We start from the raw sequence: 6,275 nt of genomic DNA on the forward strand, positions 1-6,275 counted from the left end.
TAACAAGAAGGTTTTGCTCCCATGAACTCTGGGGGCTCGGTGGCCTCAAGCTCAAGGGCTTGCTTTCCTCAGGTGCTAACGCTGACTCTGATACAAGCCCCTTCTTTTGTTTTTTGAGTGAAGCCCGTCGCTGGCCCGAGGGCAAACAGCAGCCAGGGGATGGTGCAGACCCCACGGGACTATCCATGGTGCCTGGTTGCCACCAGCTGTGTCCTGCACCCAGCGCCTGCACTCTGCCAGCATCCAGCAGGACACAGGTCCCACAGCACAGCCCAGGAGCCCAGCCAGAGTTAGACTCTGATTATTGAGATTATTGTTAGGAGGTGGGTTTAGTCATGATGACCTGACTTTTCACTGATATCTATGAGAGTTGATCCAAACTTCTTAGCTAATTCTGTGCTTTCACAAATTATTTTTTGACAGTCCTGGAATCCTCAGAATCGAGGCTGAGAGGTGGCAGGACATTGTACTTTTCCCTGTGCCAATTTTAATTTTAAAAACTGCCTTCTTTTACACAGTCAATAGGTTTTGAAAGGAACAAGGGAGGGAGGGAGCAAGGGAGGGAGAGACAGAGAAGCGCAGGGAGGGAGGAAAGGTGGAAGGGAGGAAGAAGGGGAAAGAAAGGAGGAAGGGAAAAGGGAAGGGAGGAGAGAAAGAGACAAAGACAAAGAAAGAAAGAGAAAAAAGAACAAAAGGGAGGGAAGGAAGGAGGGAGGGAGGGATAGAGGGAGGGGGGGAGGGAGGGAGGGAGGGAGGGAGGGAAGGAGGGAAGGAAGGAGGGAGGGAAGGAAGGAAGGAGGGAGGGAAGGAAGGAAGGAGGGAGGGAAGGAAGGAGGGAGGGAAGGAAGGAAGGAGGGAAGGAAGGAAGGAAGGAGGGAAGGAGGGAAGGAAGGAGGGAAGGAGGGAAGGAAGGAAGGAAGGAAGGAAGGAAATCCACTCTATAGCCAGCAAGGTTAGGTGAATTATAATGTATTTACAAACGACACTTGAAAAGAAGGATTCTACACTGTGTTCTGATCCTTCCACTTTGCTTCCTATTTTATGTGTTTTCATTGATGTTGGAAAAGTCTAGCAATACAATTTGCATTTCAGGCAACACTGTGGATCAGTTTGCCACAGACAGATAGATACAGTTCTTTTTCAAGTGACATGGTTTAGTGATGGACTTGGCAGTCCTGGGTTAACGGCTGGACTTGATGATCTCAAAAGTCTTTTCCAACCTAAATGATTTTATGAATCTATGATCCTCTAATAAGGTCTGACATGTCACTTCTCGATGCATCAAACTTGCGAAACACAAGTTGAAATTTTAAGACATCACTGAAGGGTATGGTCAGTCCTTTCCAGGATTTGCAAGGAAGTTTTATCACTCAAGGGTGAAAGTTAAGATTAAAACTCACCAGAGTTGGTGGCGTGGAGCTGCTGGAAGTGATGCCTGAATACAGCCCTGCCCTGCCATGTTTTATGGAATCCACGAGCAAGAAAACCTATGAAAATGAAACACTGTTTTCCATTTTAATTTTTGAAGCTTTAGAGTTCTCTGGGCTTTCTTTTGCCACACTGTCCCCTCTCCAGTTAAAAATGCTTGAACCAAAAGAGAAGGAAAACCAAAGAAAGATTGGGGGGGACCACAGTCGTGGACCATTATTCATTTTATTTTTCCTGAAGGGAGAAGGATCGAGAGATAGAGTTCCAACTTTGTAGAAGAAGTTCGATTTTTCATTATTTAAAATGTTGAAACATAATTTTCACACTCCTTAGAATTAAATACGTTATGAAGAATCTATCCAGCTTGGACCAGCACTAGCACCAGACAGAGGAGAGCTTCCCCAGTTGCATGCATTGCAGATATTTCATATTAGCCAGGAGGCAAGGGAGTAAGAGAGGTCTCCAGCAAAGGGGCGAGACAATGACAATTTAACAGACTGTCCTCTTTATAAACTAACCTCCTGTTCTGATCTTGTGCAGCTACCGAAGATCCCATCCCAGATCCATTTTCTCAGATGAAGGAAATTCAGACCTATGTCTCCCAAGAAAACATCTCAGCTACCAGGGTAGGGGTTAACATGCAGGGTTTCTCCTGGCATCACACACTTCACCCTCTCCACCCAAGTTGTACCAGTGTGTAGAAACATGACAGGTTCCTGGGGCAGGGCATGAAGGGAATCAGAGACCTGCCCTTACGTGGCCTCACTGCTAACAGGCTATATGAGTGGTGACACAGCAGTCTGTGCTGCTTCTGTCATGCAGCTGTTTAATGCAAAATGCAGACGCAGGCATCCCCTTCAAACTGAACAGGATTCAGGGTTGTCTTCCTACTAGCACCTTTGTACATCCAGGTCAACAAACCTTGAACCCTTCTTTGAATAGTGGCTGTGCTACAACAGCTGCTCCTGGCGGAGACAAAATGGGTAGAGAATATGAAGATGGATGAAGCAGTAAATAAAGTTGGGAGAAGCATATGGAACAACTCATCCCTGTGTGGTTTACTAGGGCCAAATGAGAAAAGTTGGTTCAGTAACAAGGAATGTAGTTGTATCTATGAGGAACTGTGTTTAATAAAGATGCAACTCTGCAAGGAGTTTTCGTTGTAGGGATAGCAAGCAGCTGAACAGAGACATCAGTGTCATAGGGCATATATGGTTCTTGGTTGAACAGATAATGCTGAAAAATTAGAAGCTGTCAGAAAGAGTTAGAAAAAGTACCCAAACATGAGAGAGAAAAGTTTTAGAGAAGACCTTTAAGAAGCTTAGTCATAAAAGAAGACTAAAAAATGATCGATTAGTGTGTGTTGGTGAAGTAAAATTTTTCCATGAAGAAAAAATATGAACCACTAAAAGACTGCTGATTTTAGCAGAACCAAAAGCCAGTGGCTGAAAGATGAAGCCAGATGTGTTCACATTTTGAATGAGAAGCAATTCTTATGTAGCACAGAAGGCAATAAACCTCTGGAACAGGTTGCCACAGGAAGTGCTGGACTTCCCGTCTTTCAGTGTCCCCAAAGAAAGGATTTTCTGGCAAGTATCGTTTAAACACAGACTTCAATTGAGTTAACAGCCTCAGCACAAGAGTAATAGATGGACAGGTAAGACGGGTAAGACCCTCTAACAGACACAAGATCAGATGATCCAGTAGGTCCTTCTGGATGTGTGCTCTGTGAACATACGAACTGAAGGTCCTTAAAGCTTTCTTAGAAAATCACAGATGTTTTTCACTGAGAATACTAAGTGTAGCACATGGGCAACCTGGATAAAAACAGTGATTCAACAATAAAAACGAGATTCAGTTATACATGACTTGCCTCTACGCTATTCAAAGGGAGCTGGCATTTTGACTTCCACTGGCTCAGAATCTTCTGTGAATAGCACTCGGACCAGGAAGACTGATGACATTTTCAAAGAACTACATCATTCACCTGATGAACTTTTTATGAGACAAGGAATTTACCTTTACCCATTTATCTACAAAGATAAAAGTTTGGAGGCTTTAGAAGTAAAAACCAAGTAAAAAACCTGACTGCCTTTTCAGGGCCATTTACAATGAAGTAAATATACACACTAATCTACCAATTTATAAGGTTTGTCTTTCAGCACCCTGCCTCATTAAATGCCTGGCCTTCTCTTTCTCCTTTTTCAGTTGTTTGGGTGAAGTCCTGGCCCCACATCAGTCTATAGCCAGACTTAGTGGGGGAGGAGAGAGGAAATCTTTCAGCCTCTGTTCTGCCTTTAAAATGCCATCCTGCTATTCTGCTTGGGTTCCCCAGGCCTGCTTAACCAACCCTGACAAACCCGACAGCTTTGGTGAGTCCTCTGCTCCCCAGCTCTTCTGCCCCTTCTGTATGAGTGTGTTGCAGTAACAAGCCTGCACCCTGCTCTGTCTTCACGTGCACGCCAGAGACGGGCTGGACCAGTGCTGTACAGCCCACAAACACACTGACATTTCTCAACACCCAAACTTGTAATTCCTTTAGAGTTTTATGTGGTTTATTAAGCTCTGTACTAACAATTCAGGTGTTCTGCCAGGTGGCACCATACTCATAACAACATACACCATCAACAGGGCTGGGACTTTCAGCTCCAGGACAGGGCTCTGGATGCTTGAGCTAATGCAGTAACATGTTCACCCTTCAAGTTAACTGCATATACAGGAGGCGAGAGTCATAGTTTGCTAATGGGTCTTATAGATGTTTGCTAGCAGCAGAGGTATCAGAAGCTGAGAAAAACTGCCCCGAATCGAGGTTCACGATGGAGGAGTATTCAAGTGGACACAGGTACCCCCAAACAAATCCTCTCTTCTGACCCCTTCTGTTTTGACCCTTCAAGTATTGTGCCTGCTGTAGCCCATGTCTCCCTTGCTCATTCTTCCAGTCTCTCCTTGCCAGTGATTTCCAGTCTCCCGTCTTCAGGTTTCTCAACCCAGTTTCTATTTTTTTATCTATTCAGCCCTAGCTTTCCACTCTAGCCTTGTTCTTCATTATCCACTCCAGTTCCCCAGCCCTCCTGTCCCAGCATTCAGACCCAGGTTGTTTACCCAGTGTCTTCATCCTGCCTTTCTTCTCTCCATATTCACGTTCAACATGCTTAGCTCCCTGTTTGATAGCTCTCTCTCTGCCTCCCAGGATCTCACAATCCCAGTTTCCTTCTCCATGTTCCTCACAATTCCTGTCTGGCTTTCTATCCAGCCAGTTCTCCCTCTTGCTGAAGATCCTGCTCAAGGCATCTCTCTTTTCACAGTATCTGCTCCTTCTCCCCACTTCCATCAGGTTTCTAACCACAGCCTCTTTGTCCCACTAATCTCAGGATGTTGCTTAATTTCTTTTTTCTCAGCTAGCACTCCCAGTCTCTGCTCCCTTCCCAGTTTTCCCCCACCCAGCCTGCTGTCACCAGCCCCTCTCAAAATACTTACCCACCCTGTCTTAATCTTGCTCTTTCCTACATCTCCTCCATCACCTCTAAGTCAGTGTCATTCCTTTCCTGTTCAATCTTAGTCTTACCACACTAAGGAAGAGCTGCTGATGGGAGAGTAGGCCAGGAGTGGGGAAACTGGGATGAGAGCAGAAACTAGGAATGTGAGATAAATGGTCAGGATGGGATTAACAGCCCATTTTTCCATTGAGTGGGTCCCTAGAAAAAAATAAAACATTTGACTGCACTTTCTGCATACTCAGAAAGAAAGATAGTAGCTTGAGGATCACATATTCATCATGGAAAATTTCTGCCTTAAAGACTAAATTTGGCAGTTATAAGTAGCAGAAAATTGGATCATTGCAAAGATCAAGGGATTTTAATTAACAATTTGCCATTATTCTAGGTGTAATACAACATAATGTTATCCCAGAATAGTAACTGCTTTATCTGCATGACAATTTCATACTATTATTTAATTCTTACATAGTGAAAACATGCGATACTCTCAGTAGGGATCAGGACATCATATTATATGACACTGTATGTATACTACAAAACCACCTCTCTGGGAAAAGGCTGATTTAATCGGCTCATCTTCCCATTTTGCCCAGTAGCTTTCTGATTATAAGAACATGAGGATAGAGTACAAAACACATGTAGGTTAAGTAATTTTAAATAGCCAATTATCCATATCCAGCCATGCTGGATTTGGGGTTTAATTGCTTCAGACATCCAAGCTTTTTCTCCAGTTATCTCTTCACAGCCCACAAACACAATTTCATGTTAAAGTAGCACTGTCCTGAAAATTCCCCATAATGAATTTTCCAGTCTCAGCACTCTGTCTCAGTTCTAAGTCAAAAGTTTTTCTACATAGAAAAGTAAAAAACTTAGTAAATCTTAAGTGAACAATATTGACCTAATATAACAAAAAAATCTACCTCTACACATTACAGATAAACAACTGGAAACTGCAGAGAGTTCTATTTCCAAACCCCATATAAAATGCTCTACATTTGACTTAACATTTATCTGTAGCTTTCTGAGTCATAAAACCATAAATCGAATTATTTGCTTATTTTCTCCCTGTAATGGCTGCACAATGCTGAAATTTTGCCATCAATCATGGAGCACCGAATCAGTTTTCAACTAGCATTTCTTTATTTTATTTTATAGAGCATCAGGTTAAAAAATGACCCATACTTCTGTGGCAAACTCTCTCTTTTGCATAGCAGCAAAGAAAGAAAAATCATGAGTACTTATTATTTTTTTAAGTGTGTTTGACTAAACGAAGTTATAAAAAAATAATGAAAATCTCTGCAATTCACCATAAAATTTTTATTTCCAAAAAGAGCCAGTAAACCTGTCAAA

Source organism: Falco cherrug, chromosome 6 (genome assembly GCF_023634085.1).
Source record: "Falco cherrug isolate bFalChe1 chromosome 6, bFalChe1.pri, whole genome shotgun sequence".
Lineage (NCBI taxonomy): Eukaryota > Metazoa > Chordata > Aves > Falconiformes > Falconidae > Falco > Falco cherrug.